Source organism: Sarcophilus harrisii, chromosome 1 (assembly GCF_902635505.1).
Source record: "Sarcophilus harrisii chromosome 1, mSarHar1.11, whole genome shotgun sequence".
Classification (NCBI taxonomy): domain Eukaryota; kingdom Metazoa; phylum Chordata; class Mammalia; order Dasyuromorphia; family Dasyuridae; genus Sarcophilus; species Sarcophilus harrisii.
This window is the reverse complement of record NC_045426.1, coordinates 129,203,618-129,217,472: the sequence shown is the minus strand read 5'-3', so window position 1 is coordinate 129,217,472 and position 13,855 is coordinate 129,203,618. Positions and strand designations below refer to the sequence as shown.

The following is a 13,855-nucleotide window of genomic DNA, read 5'->3' as shown; positions in this document are numbered from 1 at the left end:
ATCCAGATATCTTTACTCCTAATCCTCAACTTGTTTTTGAGCATGCCTCCAACATGGTAGTTGTCATTTAATTCAGTGTGTTTGCCATCCTGATTTCATGAAATTAAAACCACCTGATCCCAGTTATTAGTTGCCTGATTAAAGATATTGAAGGGGGAAAGTGCCTTTATTTCTTCAAAACACTGAACAGAAATAGTGATAACTATGACAATGCTAAGGTATTCTAACAGAAAGATGAAACCAAAAGAAGTTTTCCCCATATTCATTATGTTGGGGCCAAATTATGTGGGGCCTTAAATAGCAGGATAAGACATACTTATCATATAGACAAATGAGAGGCCCTAAAAGGTTCTGATGAGGGGAATCATCTGTTGGAATTGATTGGTATTTTAGGAAGATTCATTTAGAGGCATCTAAAAAAAGGGTATTGGACTGGGTTATTTTAGAATCAAAGAGTCTAGTATTATGCTACTACAAATGCATAGGAATCAAACTCTCCTTCTTAGCTACTGAAGTTCTCATCTCAAAGCCAAGTAATAAAGTGAATTAACCACAATATAGTTGCTGTCACCTGCAATGACTCTGCCTAGTTGAGAAGAAAGGATTAGCAAAGTTGCCCTTCAAAGTCTACTACTCTGGTCATCTAAACAGTATGCAGGCACAAAAATTGATTAAACACCTACATCAATCCCTGTGCTAAATACAAAAGTTTGTGGGTTTTTAGAATCACCTTTTTTTAAAGAGCTTTCATTTTAATAAACAAAGAAGTCAAGAAGGAAATGAATAACTTGTTTACCTAGCAAAGAAATTATTTACATTGCAATGAAAGTGAAGGAAATATTGGACCATTCTACACTTTATCAAATAGAGGATAGTAAAGGACAGGAAATTTGGAGAAATATTCTTAAGGCTCGGTATGATTGATTTAAACAAGGTGTTAACTTAAGACAATGGTTTTCTAGTTTTACATGTACTTAATACTTAATATAGTTCTACAAGATTGACACCTACAATGATGTAATTATAATAGAGTATATAAGTGTTAACAAGGATTGGACAAGAGACATTCCATCTCCCACCATCATGGTGGCTGGCCTCTCCTTCATTTCTCTATTGAGACCAAGACCCATCTGAAGGTCTCCAGAAAGCTAGCCCAGGCTCCAGGCAAGGAGACAAGATTTTTGAACTTTATCCCTGGCTATTCTGGAGGTGATTACTCTGCTGAAACGAAGGCTGGTCCCAAGACTTCCAAAAAGCTAACCAGAAACAAAACAGAAATTCAAACAGTTTCCCCAAAAGTCAAATATCTAGGTGAGTAATGGTGGCCAGACTCAAGGCCAAGAAAAGACAGGACACATTTGATGAACTTGAAACTTCTACTTACTATTGCCAGAACTCCAAAAGAAGTTGCCTATATCCAGAACCTTTAAAGAACAATCATTATGCTAGAAAACATCATAGTAATGTAGAATGATGAACATTCCAAATCAGGTAAATTTGAGTGTCTTTATTTGGAATAGCAAATGCTGCCATTTTGGATTTTCTCAATGGGGGAAGCCTGTAGGAAGTGATGGCAAATAGTAATCCTACTTGAAATTTTCACTTTCTTTAGCATGCTGCACACCTTACTTTGTTGAACACTGAAAAATATCTCACAATCATCGAATGGGAGATTTGGAAAGGACTAGAATAGTCACATAGGGCAACCCATTACTGAATGTTATCTCTGGTTTAATATCACTGACAAGCCTCTAATTAAAGATTTTTTTCTATGAAGAGGAACCCAACAGTTCTTCAAGCAACCCATTATATTTATGAATAGTACAGTTCTAAAGTTTAGAAAAGTTATTTTTATTTGTTTGTTTTACTTCTAACTATGATCTATAACTTGCTTCTTTGATCCCTCTGAGGGCAGTCAAGATAAGCCTAGTATCTCTTCCACAGGATGGTCTTTTAGATACTTGAAAACAGCTGTCTCATCCTCTCAAAGTCTTCTCTTCTCTGGCTAAACACATTTAAAATTATCATAATGTAATCAAATAGCTTTGAACAATACACTTTACAAAATTTCTACTTGAGCCAATTTCCCTGCCCATATTTTATACCACTCAGACCATCATGATGAGAAGTAGCTACGTGGTTGGCTCCTATAAGGGGACAGAGTATATTTGTGACTTATAGCCATTAGGATTTTCATAACAGCCATTTCCAAAGTAATAATCCTTATTTTGTTGGTATAGAAAGACTCTAAATCAACTCTAAAGTATTTCTCCTTGCTCTATCACTCTTCCTAAAGACACATTATATGAAATGCTAAAATACTACATATGTATTTGACAGTAGGCTTTCACCAGTTGGGTATTTTGACACAGAAATACACAAATGCTATTAACTACTCTCTACATTTTCTAGATCATATTTTTCAGGCATTATTACCTATAAAGTACTTTGCAAACCTTAAAATGCTACATAGTTGCTATTATTATTTAATTCTTACAAATGTAGTCAATTTTCAAAATCCATGCCAATGGAAATAAGCAGAGTTCCAAATTAGTCAGTATCTTTAAAATACTTTATTTCTGACTTTGAAATACATTCTTAGACTTTTATTTATTTTAAAGATTTATGTTTCTTCCTTAGGCTTATAGCAAAATTAATTTGTATTTCCTGAACATTTATCAAATGGAAATAAGAAAAGGTAGCCTGGAAACCTCATATTTAATAGGGGAAAGGGTCTGGCACAATATTAAATATTTGTCAAATATAACCCCCCCAAAGCAGAAAGTCTTCATTTTGGACACATCAAGACTAACTTCCAGAAGAGTGAAGAAATTTTCAAGCCATGACCTTGTACAAGGAACAATCCCCTTTATAACAGGGTTTTGTTTGGAGGGGCTTAGTTTGGACCTTTCATCATTTCAGGGAAATATATAGTGAAGAAACTCCTTGCAAATCTATTCAGCTACTACTTTGCAACTCTTAGTGTTTCCTGAGGCACTTAGTCAAGGTCATGTAGTCAATATGTATCATAGTTAGAACATGAACCTAGAACATGAAGCTTTCTTACTCAGAGAACATTTCTCTAGTACCTTAACATTGTTTCCTATAACAGAAACTAAAATGTAGAAAATATGGTACTGAAACCTTGGAAAGTCTGTTATAAGAAGGAAGGGCACCACTGTTACTGAACCTTAGCATTTAAAATAATCAACCAGAATTAAATCTCAATTCTATAAAACCAACTTGGTTTTTAAATATTTTAAATAGAATTTTATTAACTGTCCCCAGGGCTCACATTGATTGGGAAATACAATTTCTTTGGTTAAATTATTTCAGTATGGAAAAAATGCAAAGATCTAATACCAGTGATTCACAGGGTGACTTTCTCATATTTCTGCCAGTGAATGTGACTGAGAAGTCTACAATACATTAAATTTTGATGATACCTTGATGAATATGAGGGAAAGGATAAGATGAGAAGAGGCCTAAAAACAGAAGAAAAAATAACAGGAGGATAAAAGGTTGCTTATTATATGTGGATGCTAAATTAATTTTACATTCATCTAAGAGTTTGATGAAGTTTTTAAAAGTAACCTAGAATTCTTTTCATAAGCTTTAAGAGCTATGACTCCAACCTCATTAATGAGTAAACTGAGGCCTAAGAGATTTGAATAATTTTCATAAGGTCCTACAGTTAGCAACAGAACCAAAGCTACTATGAGGTCACATAATTCCATGCAGTTTTCTTTTCACTGCCTTAGTAAAAAGTACTGTATTCCCTTAGAGAATTTTTATTTTGACAGTGGGAAAATCCTTTTTAGAAACTGATGAAAGCATAAGTTACAAATCCAGTTAAAAAAAAAACATGATGATCCATCACTGATGTTGAAAACCAAAGCTATACAAACATGGTTAGTTGTTTTTCTAATGTATAATTTTGGAAATATATGACTTTGCAAATAATTTAGGCTCGTCTACTTACAATCAGAGCAGGCTCACTTCCGTTTGCATTAAACTTAGTTTTGTTATGGTATCCCATTACCATCATTATCATCAATTAATAGCCTTCCTTTGCACTGAGCTCATCTGTCTTCACTAGGAATTCTCCACTTGGAATGATGGGAGTAACACGATTCCCCAACTATGATGTTAGGAACAGTTGATAGCACCTTGGCAAACCAACTGACTAGGCCCACTCCTTGGAGGAGGTATCAGATGTACCTGTGCTGGTTGCCCCCTCCTTTGACTATTTTCACTGAAGGACCAAGGAGCTCCAGCCCTATTGTATGTCTTACCTTAGCACAGAATCATAGAATGTTGGAGCAAGAGATTTAAGAGATGATCTAGATTAATTCTCTTGTTTGACAGATGAGGGAACTGAGATGTATGGTTTCAAGGACTCACCAAAAGATATATAGCTAGAAAGCTCCTTCTGAATTTCAGCCTAATATGCCTTCCTTGTTACCACTCTGATTAGGAAAAAGTATTTGTGGAGTTTTGTAACATACTCAGTCCTGTGCCGTACTGGGGTGGGAGAAGTTAGGTGGATCAGTGGATCAGAGAAAGTCCAAAGAGAGGGATTCTGATCTCAAGGAATTTAGAATCGACATGGGGAAGAAAAATCAGCATATCAAATGGTTAGTGACAGGGCAAATTGTTTTGCTTCTGGAGTCAAAGGACACAAACTAATTTTCTGCCACTTATTACCTTGTGATCATGAGGAATGTCATTTCCTTTGTCTAGGCCTTAATTTCTTGATCTGTTAAATGGAAGGATTGCACTAAATGACCTAAAAATTCTTCAGTTTTAAATCTATGATCCAGTGATTAGAGGAAAATGGACAAACTGATATAAAGACAATTAAACAGTGTGTCCCACTGTTCTGTTGACAGTGTTAGTGTCATTTCAACTTAAAACCAATCTCTTTTTTTCTAAATCCCTGTTTGCTGTTACTATTGTTGAGTTGTTTCAGCCATGTTCAGTCCTTCTAGTCTCCATTTGGTGTTTTCTTGACAAAGATATAGGAGTGGTTTATCATTTTCTTCTCCAATTCATTTTACATATAAGGAAACTGAGCCAAACACAATTACTTGATTTACCTAGGCACAAAGCAAGTAAGTATCTGTATTTGAACTCAAGTCCTTCTGACTCCAGGACTGGCACATTATGTACTGTACCATCTAGCTACCCCTAGATGGTTCAGTGAATAGAGTACTGGTCTTAGAGCCAAGAAGACTCATTTTTATAAGTAGATCCTCAGACTCTTACTTGCTCTGTGATATTGGACAAGTCACTTAAATGTATCTGCCTCAACATCTGTAAAAGAAAATGATAAATCACTCTAATATCTTTGCCAAGGAAACCCCAAAATAGAGTCACAAAGAATCTAATCTGCTTGAAATCTCTATAGTGATTCTTAGACCTTTGAGACCCCCTGTATAATTCCTGACTCTAAGAACCCCTATAGAGATTTAGTGAAGGGAAGATCAGTGTGGGCTAGAATAGTTGGAAAAGGCTTTTTGTAAGATATAAATTGAGATTTAATGTCATTAAAAACAATAATAACTAATAATTAGTGCTTTAAGGTTTATAAAGTGCTTTAACTGTTTTCTCTTTTGACCCTCACAAGAACCTTGTCAGTTAGGGATTGTGATTATTATCCCCATTTTATAGATAAGAAAACTGAGGTTGAAGGAAGTGAAGTGACTTACCCACTGTCACATAGGGTCTGAGGTAGGATGCTAACTCAAGATTTCCTGACTTCAAGTGCAAAGAGCTTTTCACTGAATTACTTCTCTAATATTCCTTTTCAAGATATAGATTTAACCAAGTACTCTACATTTTGATTTCAGTAATTTGGATCCTTAGAAGAATCTATGATTATCAATATGGATATTCCCTCTAATCATGCAGATTGTAACATCCAATTTTTTTAGCTTTGGTTTGTTAAGTAATCTTTAGCTTTTTAGCTTTGGCTTACTTATAAGAAAAACTCCCTGGTTTTTGATCTTTACATAGAATTGGTCTGCAAATCCTTTACTTCTCTCATTTTCTAATAGATTTAATTTCAACATGAACTGAAGCCAAACTATAAAGGATTTCACCATCCTAGAAAAACGGGGTACAGTGGAAGGATTCCTATAGTTGAGCCCCAGATTACAAATCCTTCCTCCTTCTTTTATCTGTGCCCCCTTAATCAAGTCACTTCAGATCACTGTGACTTAGTTTCTTCATTTATAAAATAAGAGGGTTAGACTATATGATTGCTGAGGTTCTTTCTAGCCGGAAATCTATGACTCTGTTTTTAATAGATCTAGACAAGACTGAAGGAGTACCAGCATGCCCATGAGAACACCAAAAATTAGCTCTTCCAAAACTAAGTGAAATATCTTACTTATCAAACTTTTAAGAAAAGAAATTCATGACTAAGTCCTGTTTGGCATGGAAGGGAAAAGGGTGGCAGCTGGATCCAATTAACTTTGCACAAAAGACCTCCAGCAAGATTTTGGCCTCTGAAGTGATAAGTGTTACCTGTATTACCCAGATTATTTAATTTTTCTGAAATCTTACTCTTTGGCCCTGTTCAGACTCAGCTCCCTGATCCTGGAAGCTCCTACCTCTCTAGATTCACAGCCTTGAAAATCTAAAACACATGCCATGGAAATTCTGCATTGAACTTGACAAGAAATATCCTGTTTATTCAAAATTACTCTTCATTTCCAATGATCCCCCTTGTCTACAGTGAGTGAAGCATATTCAAAGCCTGTGAAGTTTAGATGTTGTTTACCCAAGCAGCTCACTGGAATGTCAGGCCAAGCAAGAAAAATGTTGAAGCTCCCTACTCCTGTAACTGTACACTGCCCTTGCTCACAGGCTGGAACCAGCTACTGCTATTCAATATTACCACAGGGCCTAGGGAAAGTTCTTAAATAACCCTACTTTGCTATAGGAGGGCACAGTGAGTAGAGGAGGCAGGAAAGGAAAATGGATGGTTTGCACATCCCCAAGAATGCTAATTGGGTCATTCACAAAGGTGAGTCACTTTCAAGGATGTGAAACATTCCTCCATTAGAAACAAAGAGATTAGGAATTTGGAGTCCAGGATGAGACCAAGCAACTGTCTGGAAAATACAGAAAAGAAAATAACCTTTGTCTCTTAGAGAGGGTCAGATTCATGTTTTTGTGTCTACCCAGGAAAATGTGGTTTCCACGTGAAGGCTTCCACACGTCGATTGCTCCATTAAGCCTGGTTATTTCAGAAATCTTGAAGCAACAACGTTTGTTGTTTCTGAACTATAATAAGTTGGGCTGACTACTGCCAGGTAAGAAAGAGCTTGGCTGATTTTCTTCTATCTTGAATTTATTTCCTGCCAGCTTGGTGGAGTGGCCACATATATTATGAAGCCTTCATTCTGAACTGATTATCTATGTTGGGTGTGCTGTTGAAAAAGAACATGAAACTGAGGAAATCAAAATTCAAGGCAGGTGCTGCAGCAGCTTCTAGGAATGATCCCTGATCCCAAGTATCTGCCATAGGATGAAAAATTGAATTAGGCAGTTTCCTGGAAGAGACAGGTGACTTGTTCCATTAAGCTAGTTGATAGTTTATTGTCCTGTTTGCCTGATGAACTATTCATGGTATCCTTCCTCCTTTAGGCTTTACTCAGTTAAAACCTTATTATGCACCATGTGATCAGCCTTCATGAAGACAACATGACTTTATTCCCTTTGTATGAGGGAAGATAATTCCTACTGAAATTGATTATATCAGTAACCAGGCTCTAAGTAGATGCTGAGTTTGGAATATTGATCACCCACTTCTAAGGGCTTATGTTAGCAAAGTGGTTTGTTTTTTTTCCCTCAATCATTTAATTATATATTCCTCACAATATTTGAAATTGCATTTGTCTGCAAAGAAAAAAGATGATAAACCAAGTTTCTACTGTGTGATTTCTAGGACAGCTATTACCTGTTAAGTTAGATAGAATCAGCTAGTTGAATCAGTTTGGGATCTAAAAGGTTCAGAGAGATAAAGTGACATATCCAAGGTCACACAGCTAGTATGCATCAGAACTTTGTGACACCAAGTCAATCATTCTTTCCATCATGCCCCCTTTTCTAAAGCCCCCTTTTCCAGAAAGGAAATAGCTGGTAGAGGAAAAAAAAGGATATTGACCAAGACAGGGAGTCCCTTCTATGAGGTCGATAGAACTTAAATTGTGGACAAGATGGATCCTTCTAAAAATACTGAAAATTTACTCGATGTCACATCAGTCAATGCAGTAAAATAAAGTGTCAGTTGAATCTCAGGAGTGCTCAATCAGTGATGTTTTTTGTTATGGAGAATTCAAAGAAGTAGCAGGGAAGATCTCTAACATGTATAATCAGCACAGGAGGGAAGAAAAGAAAACCAAAATTTCTTCAGTGGCTTTTCCTTCCATAAGGAGTATGCTTGTGTCTGGGCAAAAATGGGCTTGTCTTGTTTAGGAGTTTTCTCACCCTAGGCAACATATTCTTTGGAACTTAAAGTAATCCAATAGAAGCTGGTGTCCTTGGATTTAAATTTGTTATTTGAACTCAAAGTTTTAATCTGACTTAAGATCAGAAAGTCTGCTTTATTCCACATTTAATTTTTTGATCATTTTACTGTCAGAATTTATTTAGATATATCCTTTCTATAATCTCTCAAGAGCTCTCAAGGTTTAAACCTCCCAGTTTTCAACCACAAAACACTTTTGCCTCTTCCATGCAAATGAGTGGAGAGAGAGAAAAAATCAAGGAACTGCTAGATTTTGGAGATAGGGCCATTTTCATTGTCGAGGCACTCTCATATGTGTGTGGCAGACAAAACCTTTACACATATTGAATCTTCCCTTTACCCTAAAAATGCCTGCACTGTGTAATGAGGAGTCAAGACATAAGGTGAGCTAGAGAACTCTAAGCTACTAGGATCTATCCTTTCATTCAAGCAGCTTCTGGAATTCCACTTTTGCCCTGAAGTCATCCCTAAATAATAGAAAGAAAAGTTACACACACACAAAAAAATTCTTGGACTAACTCTTTTGAAAGATCAATAGAGCATAAACATTTTAATACTTTTTTATAATAAGATCAGTTTCTCATTTATATAGACACTAACATTCAGCCTTGAAATGGATTTGAGAGATTATCTAATCTGACTCACAATTGAACAATCTCCCTACAATTTACCAAATAAATGGTCATCCTGTCTTTGCTTGAAGATTGCAAGGATATGAAGATTGAGAGGATATGAAATACCTTTGAAGACCACCTATTCTATTTTTCATTCATCTGAAAATCTCTCTTGAATGTAGAACAATATCCCACCCAGAATAGGTATACCATACACTGGTTATTGAATTGAATTGTCTAATTGAATTTAATACATTCTATAACTCTCCCATTGAATACTGAATAATATTAAATATAAATTATCACTGGATTTATATGTAAATATAATAAGACGTAATGTAATAAGAATGTGATAATGAAATGTAATAAAATATGAAGGTATTTCAAAAAGAAAGGAATAGGGAAATGATAAAAAGTGAATTGATATCTAATTTAGAAAATGGAATGTTATAGAATGGCACATTGTATGAATATGGTGCCATCCAGAAGAAAGTGCCATAGAGAAATAAATATTCCAGTCTATTTGGCAGATCTATCCTCTATAATGCAGAAGGGTGACTCACCAAACTCACTTAGGTCAATGGAAATATCCCTGGAGACCATCCAAATTATTTTCATCTGAGTCTCTGTTCACCAAACAAGTTTATGGTCTTAACTAGATTTTTCAAGTAGGTTTCCATTTCGTAAAGAAAATATGCTAGCTGGCCAACATGAGAATCCAGTTCATACAGATCTGTTTCTTTTGTATACTGTTACTCTGGCTTTCACAACATAAGGTGAACAGGTCTTCCTGAGACCTGATCGTTAAGGTCTTATTTATGATAAACAGAGAAATTAGCTCCCACTTTGAATAGGTTTGTCTTGTCTACCTATGAAGCCTGACCATACATAACAAGTTTCCTTCCTTCCTCGGAGTTTCTAAGACTCCGAGTTTTTAAGACTGATAAGATTTCAAGAAGATACTCATATAGTAAATGACCAAACTAGAATCCCAGGAGATTATCAATCTTGGCAAAATTAGAATTCAAAGGGCCTCAAGAAAATATATTAGAAATTCATATAACTATAAAGAACTCAAGTCCATATTATCACAAGGATATTTATCACAGATTTAAAATTGAAAAGGGTTTTAGAGGCCATCTAATCTAACCCCCTCATTTCACAGATGAGGAAACTGAGAAGCAAGGAGATTAAATTAATTTGTCAGAGACATAAAAGTAGGAAGTGTAAGGGCAGCTGAGTGGCACAATGAGTAGAGTGCTGGACTTTAAATCAGAAAACCGCACCTCCCTGAGTTTACATCTGGTTTCAGACATTTGCTGGCTTTGTGACACTGGTGAATTTATGTAATCCTGTTTGCCTCAGTTTCCTCATCTGTAAAATGATTTGGAGAAGGAAATGACAAACCACTCCAGTAATCTTGCCAAGAAAACCCCAAATGAGAACAGGAAGAGTTGAATATTACTGAAATGACTGTACAACAATAGCATAAAAGTAGTACAACAATAATTGGAAAAGTGGAGCATGAACTTGGATCTTATGGATCTAAAATTCAACATTTTTTCCCTTGGACTATGATGTTTCCCCTCTGTCTTGTCCAATAAAAATATTAATAATTATTAAAAGAATAATAGACTTCTGGCACTTAAAGTTTTTGCATAGATTATGTAGGTACTTAAAGATTGTTAAATGAATGAATAGAAGCTCTTTAAAAGTAAATAAACTAAGTTTTAACAAATAGGGATGCAACTTGATTGCTTTATATTTACAGGGTATTTGAATAGACCCTCTTATTTTATCCTTATAGCTCTGTAAAATAGATTCAGTATTATTAACTTCTTGTAGATTTCTCAAAGTCATGCACCTTATAATTGGAACTCAAATCTCAAGTCATCCCACTCTTTAAAGGACCTTCCAACCTGCCATGCAATCTCTATAATAGGGAATGTATTGGAAATACAGCTAATATTTTTCTTTTCCTTAAGGTAAAAAGTCTCTCTTCTCTTTCATATAGTCTTCCTAAAGTAACAATATCACAAAGTGGGTGTTGGGGGACCTATGGTTTCTCCAGGGAGGCATTAGTAGTATTTATATCTATTCTTCATCCACTCTTCTTCACTCATCCCTGATCTCCAGCCTGGGCTACCATAATTAAATTGAGGAATGGGGTTAGAAGCTTTGGGTTTCACTCTAACTTCTGTCACTCTATGAATCTGAGCAAATCACATAATCTCTCTGAATTTGTTATTTATCTATAAGGTGAACATTTCACTGGGATTTCATGGGGTTGCTGGAAAGAAGAAAGGAGCTAATGTTTATAATCGATTTTTTGCCAACTTACATATGAAATATAACCTAATATGATTATTCTCATAGAATTCATTAAGATCGAGTCCTAACATCCTTTGGGGACTTTGCTATTTATAGAACCTTGTCAGAGCTCAGTTAGAGAGTAAAAGGAAAAGAGGCAAGGGATAAATTCTGAAAGCAATGGAGAATTCTTATCCCTTTGTCCTTCAAACAAGAAAAGATGCATACATATGTGAATATTATATGTAAAAGCACATATATAACATCCATATATATCATGCCACTGAACTTGGAATACACCCAACTTTCCCCAGCTGCAGTAATTAAGCACAAGTCTCCAAGCAGTCACTTATGGTGGCCATGAAATATGATCAGAGAGGAGTCAAATTCCTTACCTGTTAGATGTTGAAATTGAAATCTTCAAGAAACAAATGGATTTTATCCCCTCATTGCCCATTCAAAAAACAGATCATTTCAAAGCAGCACACTTTTACATTGTCTGTGTAGGTTCATAAACCAATGTCAAACCTAAGTTAAACTGTCTTTCAGGGCTCTGTATATCCCATGGAAAAAAACAATAAAATTCAATTTAACTGCTGGTGACATTTCTTAAACGTTTCAGCATTTTCTAGTAAAACAGACCAAGTTGCACACTAAAAACATTTGGTTTCTTGAATTAATTAAAAAGACACTGAAAAGAATAAAGCTAATTTGAAGGATGTAATGAGTTCTCATAACTAGAGACAGAATTAAAGAGTTTCAAAATTGGAAAATTTTCAATTTTTGATTTTACCTATATAGAAAATTTTTGGTGAGAAACTCCTACCAATACAAGTCCTCACTTTCACTGTAATTTACAAACATAGAGAATGGCCTAAGCACTTCAGTCTCTTAAATTCTTTAGGAGTTTTATCCAAGGTTACCTGACAGATAGGTGTTTGAGGCAGGAATTGAACCCATTTTTCCTCATTGAGGCAAGCCTTCTATCCATGATGCAACTCTGACTATCCAACTGTTGTGCAAACAAAAATCCTCTTGACAATAGATTCAACAAGTGTACTTTCCAACCTTCAACTAAAACCTCAATTGAGGAAAAACCCATTATCCCCAATCCCCAGCCCCTGCAGGAAGCCCATTGCAGTCTTGGCTAGCTCTAATGATTAAAAGTTTTTACTTTATATCAATCCTAATTATGACTTCTACTTGTTACTTCTAGCTCTTCTCATCTTTTCCCTCCAAGACTTTATGGAAAATACTCAAAGCCAGCAATCACACACCCATTTCCCAGTCCTCTGTTTTCCACATTAAATTTAACCCATTTCCTCAAAATTATCTTATATGAAGAGGCACCTAACTCTATTGGTTGCCTTGTCTGGACATTTGTTTTTCAATGTCCTTTCTGATGATGGTCTCAAGAATTGAGCATGGTACGTACTCCATTTGTAATTGAGGACTTACTTTGTTTTGACTTTTCTGGTCCTAAACACTTTTTTGAGGGAGACCAGACCTATTATTTCATTTATATAAAGATCTTCCAATGAGGTATCACCCTTTGCCAATGTTTATCAGTGCCTGGTCTATAGCCCCTAGTCTCAGATAGTTGCCAGGGGCACTGGACGTTTAAGTCCTAGACAATATGTCTTTCTTCATTTAACCATTTTCTTTCATGGCTGCAAAATCACACCATTGCCTCATACTGGTTTCACAGTTCATTGTTAACCTTATCAGTTTGTTTCTATTACAAAGAAGGAGACAGAGAGACAGAGACAGAGAAACACAAAAAGACAGAGACAAAGAGAAACAGAGAGAGAAGTAGTTAAACTTAAATCTACTTAACAAGTATATGTTGTACACTCAATTCCTTACTGGACACAGTTGGGAAGAGAACTATAAAAGGAATATTAGATATAGTCCCCTGTTCTTGGTTAACAAAAGACAACTTAGGATCAGCACCAAAGAAGTGGTAAGGAAAGAAATATGAAAGGAAGAGCTTGATGTGGACTACAAGAATCCAGGACAGCTCCCTGAAGGAATGAGGACTTGAATTAGACCTTGAAAGAAAAGCAGGATTATGTTTTAGGTTTGTCTGGCTAGAGTCCCAAAGGAGTCTTGTAAAGCTGTGGCCAAATTGCTGTTAATCCTCATAGTGTACAGGATGAGCTCTTATCTCCCCTCTGCTCATGTGTAGTGCTGTCTTTTGGATACCCAAAAATATGAGAATAAGGATCATCCCATTACCAGTCACAAGGATATACTTGGGATTTTGGCTCTCCCATTAATCAACCAATCAGGAAAGATTTAAGCTCTGCAGGCATTCTGCTGGGAACTGACAATACAACCATCAAATAAACTAAACCCTATCTTTAAGGGGTGTCTTAAGGTGACTGCACAA

The 13,855-nt window shown here is 35.7% G+C and overlaps 1 long non-coding RNA gene across 1 annotated transcript in view; it reads left to right on the top strand.

The window, feature by feature from the left end:
* The first annotated feature begins 1,215 nt into the window (after nucleotides 1-1,215).
* Nucleotides 1,216-13,855, top strand: part of LOC116423142 — a 52,704-nt gene continuing 40,064 nt past the window's right edge. The window contains exon 1 of the long non-coding RNA XR_004233613.1: nucleotides 1,216-1,311. This is a non-coding gene — a long non-coding RNA (uncharacterized LOC116423142). The remainder of the gene's footprint in view (nucleotides 1,312-13,855) is intronic.